Below are 14,333 nucleotides of genomic sequence, written 5' to 3' on the forward strand. Positions count from 1 at the left end.
AAAAGGAGGGTCAGACACTGATCTTCTCTGGGGTGACCAGTGACAGGACCCAAGAAAATGGCCTGAAGTTGTCTCAGAGGAGGTTTAGATTGGATATTAGAGGGTGGTTGGGCACTGAAACAGCTACCCAGGGAAGTGGTCACAGCACCAAGCCTGACAGAATAAAAGAAGAGTTTGGACAATGCTCTCAGGCACATGGTGTGACTCTTGGGGTGTCCTGTGCAGAGCCAGGAGTTGGACTCAATGATCCTTGTGGTCCCTTCCAACTCAGCTTATTCTGTGATTCTGTAATTCTAACCCCTATTGCAAGGGAAGCATGTGAACTACTGGATGGGACTTGGCTGCCTGCTGGCATCAAACTGTGACAAATATTCATGTTGCAGTGATGCTTGAGCTTTTTCTTCCTCATCCTGGTAAAGATCCATACACTCACAGGTATTCCAGCTCCTGACTCACAGTACATTTGAGTCATACTGGAAACTAGACACCATTTAAAATCTGAGCCTTGGGGTCTTACTACTTTATATATAAACCAAGAAAACCTACTGAGGACATTAGATACTTTGTAAATTGGAATTTTGGTTTCAAAACTTTTAAAATTAATATGAGCAAGATGGAAACACTTGTTTTGATCTCCAGATGAAGCAATTTTTAAAAACCTATTTTTTCTCCCAAGCATTTGGCATATCCATACTGAAAAACACTCACAGATATTCTGACTTTAAAAGCCACCCAAAGACAGAAACAGTACTTTGTTTTGCTGTTGCCTGCAAGAAAATTTTTGACTTTTATCCTAACAGGACTGTAACAGCCTTGCTGAAATCATGCTGACTGGAGAATGCAAACAGTGAAGCTGTACTGGCTGGAGACTCACAAGAGCTGAACAGAAAAAAGACAATTTTAAAGCTGTATCCTGAAGTAAAATATCAAAGCTACAAACTTAAAAACTAAACTTGAGAAAAAAGTTAAATTACTGACATGGAGAACATGTGAAATGGACAAATCAGGCCACTGGATTCCTACAGTGTGTAAAAATATTAATGGGTAAGGTTTTTCAGAGAATAAATATCATGAGTTTGAAATTAACTTCTGATATGTTGCTTTAATCCACAGAGAAAGTTATCTTATGCTTTTCAAAGCAACAAACATAAGTCATATATGTAAAAAACAAGATAATGAAGAGGCATGATATTGGTTTGACCTACATCACTTTGAATCAGAAGTGCTAAAAGTGACCTTAAAAAGAAACAAACAAACAACCAAAAAATCAGACAACAAGTAAAACAAAAAACCCAACAACCAACAAAACAAAAACAAAAAACCCAAACCAAACAAAAACCAAAACAAACCAGCAAACACCACAAAACCACAAAAAACCCTAAACAAAACCACAAAAACAAAACCAAGAACAAACAAAAACAGCCTAAAGCCAGAAATATTCCCAGATGAGAGCTGGGAAAGGCTCTCACAATACCATCCAAAACAGTATCCAATGTAGGCTGAGTTTAAAAAAACCCCAAAAACAACAAAATCCAGGCCAAATCCAGATACCGCCTTGCTAGTGGAAAGAAAAAGTGCTGCAGTTTGAGAAAAAACCCAACAAAACTCACAGTGATAAAAGTTATATGTCTACTGGCAATTATTAAACAGCATCAACAAAAATTTCCAGGCAATGGAATTTAACTTTTTGAACATTTAAACATTAGGAAAGTTGCAAGCATTATTTTGACTTGGACCATCTAGCACCTTCACAAACAAGTCACAGGCACATCTCAGAAGTTAGCTCCTACCATGATTATTCCCTGCAGGCTGATTGGATCATCCCTCTTTTGGAGATTAAACCAGTGTAACAGTTGGACAAGGGCTATTCTGTGCTAGTCGGTCTCAGTGCTGGAGAACATTCCCAGACATGTTTATTTTATGAATACCAACATAGCCAAATATTGCAAGTTATGGGTAGCTGAAGCTGAAATTATTACAAGAATGTGACCTGCAGAGATTTAAAAGCAGTTGATAAACAACAGGAGCATATGAACTGATAAGCAGTCCAAGCGATGGAAGAGACCCAAGGGAATCTACAAAATGTTTTCTCCTGCAAGAACAACTTCTTGGCAAACCATATATTTAGCTACAACATTGATTTTGTCACTGCAGCTAAAAGGCAACAGATTAGGCTGTACTTGTGGAAATAGAAAGGGAAAATTAAGTCTCCTAATGACCAAAAAAGAAATTTCATATTTATCACATGGAAGGAAGGCATTACAATCCTCTTGAAAATGCTTAGAAAAATACTTTGTTGTTGTTCTTGTTGTTAAATTATTGTATTATTACTCTCCTTTTTACATATGAGAGCTGTTTTTCCATACGTGCTTAATTCCTGGGTAATTTCTATCCTGAGTGACTAGGAAGTCTGTGTCTATGAGATTGCACAAACTGTCAAGCAATATATCTGCTTAGTAAAGTTTCAGGACAGCTTGCTCTGTTAGAGACATTGGTTCTATTTAGAGGAGACTAGTGAAACATAAACAGCATAACATATTTACTAAGAACATCAAAGAGCTCCTGCTTGTGATGATGGCAGTCTAACCTTGTCTTTCAGATTGCTGAAAGCTATTGGCAGAAAAAAGAGGGTTCAGGAATGTAGGTTGAAATTAGTTTGAATCAGTCAGATTAAAGAGGAGACAGGACTGGTTCCATTTCCAGTGGCACGTTTATTCTGTGTTGTCAGCAGGTGAGCCCAGAAACAGGATCTCATGTCTTTGATGTTGATTAAAAAGTTTACACTACAGATCTCAAAGCTCCAGACAGCAAATTATGGGATTCACTGAATCAGGTATGAGTTATGTCTAGCACACATCTGGGCCAAGTCACTGTAGGATCCTTCCACAGTCCTGCAGAGAGCAGGGAGCTAGGCAGGAACAGCAAGAACAGGTCAGGGACTGCCTCATTACCTCCTCAAGGAAACACCTTTGATATGATCAGATGAACTGTACTTGAATTTCCACTCCTGGCACTCACTCTGCTGGGAACCAAAACAACCAGACAATTAAAGTTAGGTGAGCTCAGTCAGAGTAATGTTCTGGAGGGTCATTGCAGTGCCCAGCTGAGCCCAGGGCAGCAAGTCAGACCCTAGATCATGCTTCATACTGCCCAGAAACAACATAAGGGTTAGGCACACCCCTTCTTAGCAGGGGCTCAGTTTAACTAGTAATAACCTAAAGCTCCTAACCTGCAGCCAGAAAAGTAGACAAATGGACTGATAATCCTGATCAATGCAAGCACTGGAAGCTGCAGGCACCTCAAGCAGTTTCAGACATTTGGAAAACAAAATTATGCCTGGCTGTATAAGGGTATGTGTTTTGCATAAGAAATTTCTCATCTATAAGCACAAAGACACCCCATTTATTCAGGCCCTGGAGTTTGCAGTGTATGTACACAACATGCCCAGGTAATGCTGTAACTGTAGATCTGACCTCCCAAAGCAGGTCAGATCTGACCTCCCAAAGTGGTTGCTTCACCTGCATTAAGTCTAGAGATGTTTGAAACCAACCAGTGTCTTACAGGAACAATTAGTACCAGGGCATGCACAGAAAGGTCAGAAAAGGGCTGGACAGATGATGCAGAACTAGGCCTGCAGAGAGTATCACATGCACCTTGTGCCACAGAGCACACACCACGAGCTTTGAGAGCAGGAAACCAGGCAGGCTGGGCCAGCTGTTTGCATTTTCCCTTCATATTCCTGTGAGTGTTTAAAACAATGTGAGAGGTGTTAGTACCATCGATGTGCATTCTGCTGTACACATGGCTGACACTGCTCATTACGTGCTTTTTGTGTCACAGCCAAATCTCAAAATACTTTTGTTTGTAAAAAGTCAACAAAACGTGGAACTGTGAAGATTCATCTGAATCACACAGCACTTATTAAATCTGTTTGTGGGTTGTCACACAGGAAGACTGCACAATACTGCAAGGAAAAGCAAGCTAGAGAAAGCAGATGCCTTAACAGCTACTAATTAGAATCTAATTACTCTTTCAATTACCTTTACTCAGCACTCTAGGTCCCCCAGCCACTGCTGACAGCTATCAGCTGTCCATGTGGCATCTTCATCTGGCACAAACCGTATTGAGTGTGAAATCAAACGAGGCACTGTAACCCCAGGTTAGCAGCGAGCCTTTCAAACTCCCTGCAGTAGCAAGGCGTGCTGAATATTTCATAGCACACATTTAGAGCTGGTATCTCCTTCTTGAGACAGTACAAATACCATATTTCTGCAGGATTGCAGGGCTGCAGAGCTGTAGGCCAGTGATTACATTCTATGTACAAACACAGACGGCCAAATCACAGTCTCGCTGGACTAAACAGGGATTCCCCCATCCTTTTACATGAGTTTAGATCCCTGCTGTTACAAGCAATTTTATCATAGGTTAATATCTAGCATCAGTCCCTTCCTTACTTAGAAACAGAGAAGTTTCCTTGCACAGTGAAGAAATGAAACATAAATACAATCCTTATTCCCCTAGAGAGAGTTTTCTTCCATATATTCTAAGGAATTGAAAATCACCAAATCCCTGTCATATAGAGATCTCTGTGTACCTGTTATTATTTTTCATAATTCTTACAGTGCCTGGAGTCCTCCCACAGCTACAGAATCCCTCCAGAGTGGGTCTGTAGATGTTACACTGTGAACAAGACCCCACTGCCACAAGCACACAGCATAAGTGCATAAGAGAACAGAAATAATCTCTATTTATAGATGAGGAACAAAAGCTGAGAGACACTTCCCCCAAAACATGAGAGACTCAACCTCAGATTTCCTTCTTTCAGCACAGCATTTATTCTGGGTGCACCCTTCTTTCCCCAGAAGGATAGGCCTCCTTGCTTGAAGATAAACCCATCTTAGTTTTGTGGGAATGGGAATTTTTGAAGCACCCTGAGCAGTAAAACCTTTTGAGACATAAAGAATTAGTCAGCACTAAAAAGGGTATCTTAATGTGGCTTTATCATGAGAATTACCATGGAGTGTGTCAGAGACTGAATGTTGTAATTGAAACATCTTCATGAAGGACATTTGTTTATTAGAGCAAAGCTGTATAAAAGCTGCAAAGAAGACCACCACACCCTGAATAGGTCCTGACTGAGGCCCTGAAACTCTGAAGATAACAAAATGCTTTAGGTCTGGGCTGGGGGAAGAAGAATACATTCTCAGAGGTATCAAGCTTAGTCCCTCAGGATGGAGACCAGAGCCCCAGGGCTATGAGCTGCAGGGTTGGAACAGACCCTCGCACCAAAGGGCAGCAGGAGGAGGAGAGGTTTTGGGTGCATGGTGAAAAAAGCTCAAAGGCAGTGAACACCACCCTCTGCTCCTTCACCCCAGGACAAACTGCCTTCACATCAAGGACAGAGGGACATCATGGCCCACCCAAGGCTCCCGCAAAGGGGTCCCCAGACCCTGCACCAGAGCCCTGCAAAGGATCCACAGTGTTGCAAGGGACAGTGTGAAACTTGCTCTCCCCAGGGGAGGCAGGTGGGCATTCCCACCTGGCCAAAACATATATTAACCCATGGGATTCTATACCTTTTGGTGGGGGACTCAGCACAAAAAAGACCAGATGGAAGGAAGCTGTGAGTTGCCATTAGGACCCCCAGAGAGGCGATATATTTCCACCTAACCCCTGTCACTCTCTCCCTGTGCCCCCCATATCCCCATGCTCAGCCAGCCTTCCTTCCTTCTTTCCTTCCTTTCTTCTTTCCTTCCTTCCTTCCCTCCTTCCTCTCTCTTTCTTGCTTTCTTTCTCTCTCTCTTTCTTTCATATGCTACAGACCACAAGGTCAATAATTATTTGCTTTCCTGCACAAATCCCTCTCTGGGAAGAGGCAGTCAGGGAGACTACAAACTGTGTGCTATAACTCCTTATCCTGAGCACACTAATCAATCTCTCCTGTTAAGTAGCCAAACTCAGCTATCAATATGAGGAAGCTCCTAACAAGACAGAGTTTTAATTTTAATTCTAAAGAGAGATGGTTACTGATGTGCACACAAATAGGTCAGGCTAACATAAAGAATACAGATAAAATATAAAGCAGTTTTCTATCCCAAAGCAACCCCTTTAATAAACCCCCACTGTCAGTTTTGAATCAGGTTGTTTTCTTGCTACAGGCAAATGTGCATGTGGCAGCAGACCAGATCTTTGCCTTTTCTCCTGCTTCAAGTGAAAGTCAGGTAAACAGCATTACAAAAGGAAAACAAACTGCCGAGGAGAAGCAGCTCCACTGAAGAGATAGGAACAACTCCTGCTGTCACGGGAGTTTTAAAACATTCCTAACCCTCAGAAATCACTATTCCTTTAAAAAAACCAAAAAAACCCCACACCTAAAACCAGATATTGACCTTGCCAATACAAAGAATCCATTTTGAAAATAGGAAAACGGGAAAGAGAAAGATGTTCAAAATAAGTGCTGTACAAAAAGCTGCCTGTCTGCTTCCATGCCACCTAAAAACTTCCTTATATTTTCAGTGAACATTTTTCTTTTATTTATTCTGATCTAGATTATAACATACTGTTCTTCAAGAGATTAACTTTCTGTAACCTACAATGTAACACCATATATTTTATAATTTAGTAAGCAGTTTTCTCCAGTGAATATTATTCTGATAGTAAAATGAGTAAAAATGTTTAATTTAAGAAAAGACTTTTCTTAGGGGAATACTGCACTACTTTATTTAGCCATTGTTCTGTGAAGATGCAGGAACTTACCTTGCTATACAGACCTCTCTGCTGAGTTCAGACCTCATTATTTTTAAGTGAGACCTTAAAATTTTCCAGAAATGCTACCTGGAATTTCCTCCATGTATTCAAAGGAGAGGATAGATGAAGGGCATGACAGAGGATTATTTTCTATTACTCTTTTTTATTACTATTGACTAAATATGTGTTGATTTTATTTGCCACCAATGAAGATGATTGTAGAGGGAAACTTTTAAGCAGTTTTTCTGCATTCTATTAGAATTTTGAGATCTAAAACCCTTGAACACATGAATACACTTGGAAAATTAGGGGGTTTTTTTGGTTAACCAGAGCAAAGGGAGGATGTCAGATACAGTGGGGGAGTTCTCTCTCATCCTTCCAGTTTGAAATATTTAGCATATTGATTTCTTCATCTAAGCATATTCTTAAGCCTTTAAGAAAGTTGGAGATTACTTAAGTAAGAGCTAGAGATTTAATCCATATGATTATGCATATTTTTTAATGCATATATATGAACATACTGATATAAAACCTTAAATTTATATAAGATTAAATTATACTGAAATTATAAAATACAACTAGTTTTGCTTTTACCTTCTCCAGTTCCAGTATCTTACAATGAGATAATCCATCTAGTTCCAGAGTGGGTGCCATCTGTATTTTAATTTATTATTAAATCCTGAAACTGTTCAGCATACGTCAGAGGATACAAATCTAAATATAACACAGAGTTCTTGGAATCAATGTGAAGTTAATACTGTAATAATATTGACACAAGATAATAAACCTTTCTTATTGATACTAATTTTTATTGCAAATTTCAGCTTCTCCAAATAGCAGCTGAAGAATATTCGTGCAAGCAGCAGACTTCTGAATTAGCAGCATGGTTTCTTGGTGTTCCTCCCTGCAACAAACTAGCGTAGCATCTCAGTTAGTTTCACAGAATGACTCTCAGAGACCAGACTTTCAGGCTGGTTTTGCAAGGACAAGATTTTGAGAAGTGCTTTTAGTGCTTTTTGACCTGCAAGCACACAGACACAGTGTTCCACAAAACCCTGCGTGCAAAATTGTTTCATGGATTGAAACTGCACTGTTGCTGAGGTGCTTTGCTCAGATTAAGAAGAAACGGACTCTGAAGTCCAGAATGTCTGTGTGCCTGAGATCACAAAGCTGTGAGCCTATTTAATCTGCATATATGTATAATGTATATATATATGAATATATATATTCATATATATGTGTGTGTGTGTGTGTAGATATGCACACACATATACGAGCAACCAGTTTCCTGACCTCTTTGTTCCACGCCTCCTCTCTCTTCCTGTACGTAGTACAAAGAGTACAAGCAAAATGTGTCAGCACTACTTTCTTCAGGATCATCTCAGACATATGCTGAGGGATCTCTAAAGCAAAGTGAAACCATATATAGCAAGCAGTGCTTTTACTTTGAATCGCATTGCAGCTCCAGCTAACATCCTCCATATGATTTAGGTTGAGTAATTTAAGATGATGGTAGGGGGCAGGTCTGGTTCACTGTCCAATATTTCAATACAGTTACAGCCTTCAGTTGTGATTTATTTTAGTGTACTTCTGAGCTTGTTCTGCAGTCTGCATTTAGATGACAACATCTAGGTAGATTAGGGTTCAGCAAAATTTCAAGAAAAGTACATAAAATCCTAATTCTTTAGTTCCAAAGTAGAGGGAAGCATGCCTGAGGCAACTTAACAAGAGACTGTACCTCTCCAAGAGGCATGACACATTTATCACAGTATCTTGATTCATCATGAGTGAAGATCCCCAAAAGCTGACAAGTTCAGAAATCAGTGGGAATCAGGATCAGGGAATTGCTGCTTTGCAGAAGATACCACAGCACTCTCATTCTGATCCTCTTGTGCCTCTCCAAACACTGGACTGAGTAATACAGAGCCAGCAGGTCACTAAAGGGCCCTTAAAAACACTGGAAAACACCAGAAGTGTTCTGTGGAATGGAGTGCTGAAATGCTTTGGAGACCCTTAGCACATGGCTTCAGGCATCTTTTAAGCACCAAGCTACTTTAGAGAAACTGCTTTCTGGGTATCTAATACTTATTATACATAATAGAATATAGTATAACTTCTGTGAGAAGTTCAGACAAATTATTTCCTTCTCTTGTGTTGACAGCATTTACTGTTGCACTGCTACTGTTAAATACCCACTACCATTACAAAACAGGAAAAATAAAACAGTTGCCAAGGCAGCATGAATCTGAAAATGACTCACAGTAATTTCACTGTACTTAAAACATTTATTTGCAAGTGTTTGGACATTTGTCTTAATTGTCATTATTGTAGATACCTCTAGGAAGAAAAACACTCTGCTCTGAATAGCTGATATTTTTACCAATATTACTTTAAGCTGACAGTTTGAAAAGTACACTCTAATAATTACTATGGTATTTAAGAGAAAATCTTGGAATCGAACCATATATGATATAGATACTTAATTAAAGCATTTAAATACAACAATTCAAAAATACAAGTTTTGGGGATGTATCTAATAAGCTACTGCGTGAAATGGCAAAAATGCATATTCAGCAGCAGAATAAAAACAAAATTAGTCTGAGATGTCACTTGGGATTTCATATTCTCTTTGTTCTCCAGCTATAACTTAGCCAGGTCAGCATTTGGAGATGCCTTTCTCCTCATCCATGATCTTCATGCACAAATAACTCTTTTGCAACAGAAATATGCACAGTGCATGCACATCATGACAATCACAGAGAAGCAACAAATCCAAGGAGTTGTGCATTTCTTCAACCTGCAGGGCTCAATGTAAGAACATGACCTTTTGCACTTCTGCTCTCTTCCCTGGTCGCTGTACCCGAGCCCCCAGCACCAGCCTCCCACCAGCATCTCCTGCTCATTGCTGCTGGGCTCCTACATAGCAGAAGTGCCTCTGAGGGAGTTGTAGCCCCCAGCTTCCACTCAGCTGCTGTCTTTGACTACCTTATGGACAGGAAGAGAAGACAGGACCAGAACCTTCCCAGAGTTGTTCAGTAACAGAAGCAATGGACACAAACTGCAACACAAGAAAATCCAACCAAGTATTAGGAAAAATTCTTTCACTATAACGTTGGTCAAAGATTGGACCAGGTCACTCAGGCCTCTGGATCCTCCACCCTTGGAGATATTTAAGCCTCAACCATATACTGCCCTCAGAAGAGCAGATCTAACTCAGCCAGGGCTAGACTAGATATCCTTTCCAATCTTCATTACTCTATAATGCTAAAATCTGGAGGCAAACTGCTCCTCTGGAGCTTCAGCTGGTCAAAATGATGCCATTTGTTCAAGGCAGAAGTTCCCAACTTGGTTATGTTAATTCTTCAATATAAGGGAAAATAAGAGGTAGTTTGGGGGTTTTTTTGGTTTTTTTTTTTTTTATTTTTAGGAGAAAACTCATCTCTTATTTAGGTAATTGCAGTACACCTGTAAAGGGCTTCCATCAGAGGTACCTCAAACATTGTAAATATCATTATGGCCAATGATATCCATTACCAGAAAGTGCAGGTGCATCTCCCAGCTTTCCTTTATCTAGCTCTAAGCTGGTTTGAGTTGCTGCTAAGGGGGAGGGATTATTTGCTCAGGCTTATGCCACAGTATCACAGCTACACATTTGGCCAATTCTGAGACACTGAAGTGGCTCATACACAATGTGGAGCATAGGAAGAGAACACCAGATACTTCTGCTCTGTACATAACTCCAAAGACTAAATACTCAAGGACCTTTCCCCAAGGGAATATAATCCATGTGATACAAATCTACCCATGCTTCACTACATGGCTACCTTTTTACCTCTGTTTATCAGAGCAGATATAATGAAGAAAAGTAGATTTGTACCAACATACCTGGCACTTAAAAAAGAAAATATCTGCCTTCTCTCAAGGTTAATATTCAGTAATCTGTACGAGTCTGCATTTTCTGCTTTGTTAATACATTCTTCTGTGACTCCCTTTCCTTTTTCTATTTGTGTTTTAACAAGTAAAAAGGATTTAAAAAATACATTTAATCTATTCTTTATGGAATGACTCACTGAAAAGGAGAGAATAAAGTCCTCTAATTATAACTGCCAGGGTTTTTACCTCTTGCTAAGTATACTAATATTCTTTTCACTAACTGCAACTTTCCCCTTCCTCCTCTAAATTTTAAATTCTCAAACTGCTTCTTTATGGAAACATTTTTGAAACTCATTACTACAGGACTTTTCTCCATTGCAAATGCCAGGGCTCTGAGGAGCTCAGAGTTATTTCTCCAGACCCTGCCATTTTCCCACCTCCAAGCTTGTTTGAAAGAACACTACCAACCCAACTTAATTAAAGGAAGCATCCCTTGCAAGAAGAATGTCTGTCATTAGACTGAGTGAAGTAGGTGGAAAAAAGATGGATAGATTCCTCAGCTGAAAGGAGACAGCCACTAAAAAAAAACCTGCTTAACGATGGACCAGCATGTATACATAGCAGAGTCCTCTACTTGACTGCAAACTAAATGATAACTGTACAACATCTGAGTAACTGCTGGGGCTGCTGTGGGGGCAGGGGGAAAGAGGCATGCTGTAGTCAGAGAAATACATTTCAACTCACTGCACAAAAATCAACTTTGCTCTGGTTAAAACCTGGGAAGACACACATTGTGTTACAACCACTGCAGCCTTCCCACAGAACACAACACAAATGCAACACAAAATGCTTCTAAAGCACCAATCTATATGAGCTTGGAGCTGCACATGTGCACATGGCTATGGTTTTCCACAGCTGTGAAACCCTGAAATTCAGCGCCACATGAGAATGGTCAGAAATCTGTGATTCTGTCCAATGTCAGCTGCAAGGAAATCCTTGCACGGCTACCACAGCACTAGTCCCTGACAAGCTCACTGACTGCAGAACCTCACACAGGAGCTGCTCTAAGTGGAAGAAATTACTACAGCTGTCTGAACAGAAAAAGCATAATTTTGTACCTCAATTTACATCCATGGGAGAATATATAGAATATTAATTTATCAATTTTACCAGTTCTGAAGCTTTCTTGGGTGGCAGTGTTTGGGGGCTTTTTTAAAATTATAATTTATTTTGGTTTGGTTTTGTAATTTCTTTCTTTGTTTCTTAAAATCACAGGGAAAGGAAGTTACTCACAATGGTTTGGGGATGAAAGAGCAAACTCTGGCTTCAGCTCAGCAATCTCTGCCTCCCCAGCTGGTGGAAAAGCAAATGGCAAGTGCAGAGCTCTTCCTCCCCCAGCCACCACCTGTGCCAGGCAAAGCAGAGCAAGGCAAAAACGAAGCCTTTCAGGCAGGCAAACCATCTGCCATGTGCTGCTGCAGCATAAGACATCAAAAGGGCAGCAATAAATGTCCCACTTTTGATGAGATTTAGCCATTACTTCTGGTTTGCACCTCTCTAGCTCAAATTAAAAAAGCAGGTTCTGGGGGCAGAGGTGTGCATCCAGGAGCTCTCCAGAATCTGAGATACACTCTGAGTGTTTACTCCAGCTTCTTCTGAGGCACTATCCCCCATAACTATAAAAGACACCTGGAACAGTCATAAAAAGTCAAGGTTTAAAGCTTCATACTGTTGCCATTTCAGTGTTATTTACTTCCAGTAGTACCACCCCCACCCCTCTCCACCCCCAAAAGTCCAACCAAAACCAACCCTCTATCATCTGGGTACTTCATAATCTATTCAAGCAAATTCCTACTCCCTCACAAAAATCAGAGAATTCATTAGTCTATTCCTCTCACCACCTACCATTTCTCACATTAAATGCAGAATATTTGTGATCGTAAGCAATCAAGTTTCTAAAGCACAGGGAAAATTTGTTATTAGAACAGTTCATCACCGCAGGCCTTTCCGTCCTTCCTCCCACCCACCCACAGACTTTAAGGGGAACAGTTGCAGCTTACAGGGAACAGAGGGAAACACCTCACATTCAGCAAAGGGAGCTCACACACATGCAGGAACAGCACTCGGTACACAGATTTGTATCCCAGGTGATCTTACCCTGTTATTAGGACAAACTAAACCTTTCTAATTTACAGAAAAGTCAGCAGAAGATTATTTCAGAAGTTAAGAGGTCTAAAAGTCAAAGCATGCTAGAATTCTTTAGAAAAGAAAATGCTGACCTGCCCCTAGGCAAGGCTACCCGGCTGCCCTGCCCTGGTAAGATGCAGAAGTTGCCAAAGGATGTAGCAATTACAAAACCAAGGCACTTAGGTGTATTCAAAGATCTGACAACATTATGGTTAATTTAACTCTTCAAACTGTGTCCACTGTGCCCAGATGATTATTTCTTCCCCTTCAGCTTGAACAACTTGCAGCTCTCTAAATTCCTCCTCCTGCAGAGGAAGGATGGGAAGCAATGCCCTACACTCACCAATGCCAAACTGTGCTAGGCTGGAGATTGCATGACCTAAAAAGACTTGTCACACTAACTGAATATCCAAGTTTTATAGTCCTTTATAACCTCGACTGACATAAGCTTATGTGGGCTACATCTTGGAAACATTGTCTTCCAAAAAGGATGGCACCTAATATTCAAGTCTTAGGACCAGGCAGAACAAACCCTTCCGCTACCTCGCTAATGACTTTTGTTCTAAAGCAAAGCAGAACCCCCAGTACATTAAGCCTATTCTGTTAATTTCTTTAGCAATGCATCTGAAGCTCTAAATAATTAGAAGGAAAGTTAGAGGACTTTTCACCCTCACAACAGCAAATCTGGCCCAGCTAATTTCCCAAATGAATTGAGAATCCAGAGCCAACCAACTATATATTAGTCACTTGGCTAGCAAGGAGGACTTACACTAATGAACTTAGGACTTCATTAAAATGTAATTTTAAGTTTAGCAGTACACCAGGATAATATATTGTAGTAGGAAAGGGACAGGATTGACACCGCAGACTCGACTTCTTGCTACTTATCACTAATAAATTAATATAAATTAAAAATCAATACAGCAGGGTAGTGCAAGACAAATGCTAATGTCCATGAAGAAAGAATTTGTTAGACTCATTGCCCCTGTGCTGCCAGGCACATCACTGATTCTCCAGGACTGGAGAGGACAGAGACAAGCCGCTTTGCACAGCACAGCCAAAATTTGCATCAGCCCCCCATCTGCAATCGATTTGTATCCCCTCGTGCCCAAACCATCATCTCACACAGACAGGACTAGTGCCAGCTTTGAATTATTGTGAGAAAGTCTGTCACAGAGCTACCCAAGTTCTTTACTTGCGCCATTAAAAATGACCACAGTGTGAACGGGAACACTTTTATATTTCATCTTAAGCATCGTATCCTAGATTATTTGCAAGACAACTGATGACTCCAGTTATCTCAGTCATCAAAATTTAAATTGAATTTTGACTGAGGTGGAAAGCTGAAAATGAACGCAGAGGATCCGGTATGGAACAAAAGCCACACACAATCTAAGAGCAGTTTCTATTCTTCAAACTTGGCCTCAGCAATGCTTGCCCAAGTTATTGTGCAAAAATCAGTATGAAAATAATATATAAAGCTCTGGGACTAAAAAAAGGATTTTCTCACAGATTCTTAGTTTAAA

The sequence above is a fragment of the Haemorhous mexicanus genome, chromosome 1 (assembly GCF_027477595.1).
Source record: "Haemorhous mexicanus isolate bHaeMex1 chromosome 1, bHaeMex1.pri, whole genome shotgun sequence".
NCBI lineage: Eukaryota > Metazoa > Chordata > Aves > Passeriformes > Fringillidae > Haemorhous > Haemorhous mexicanus.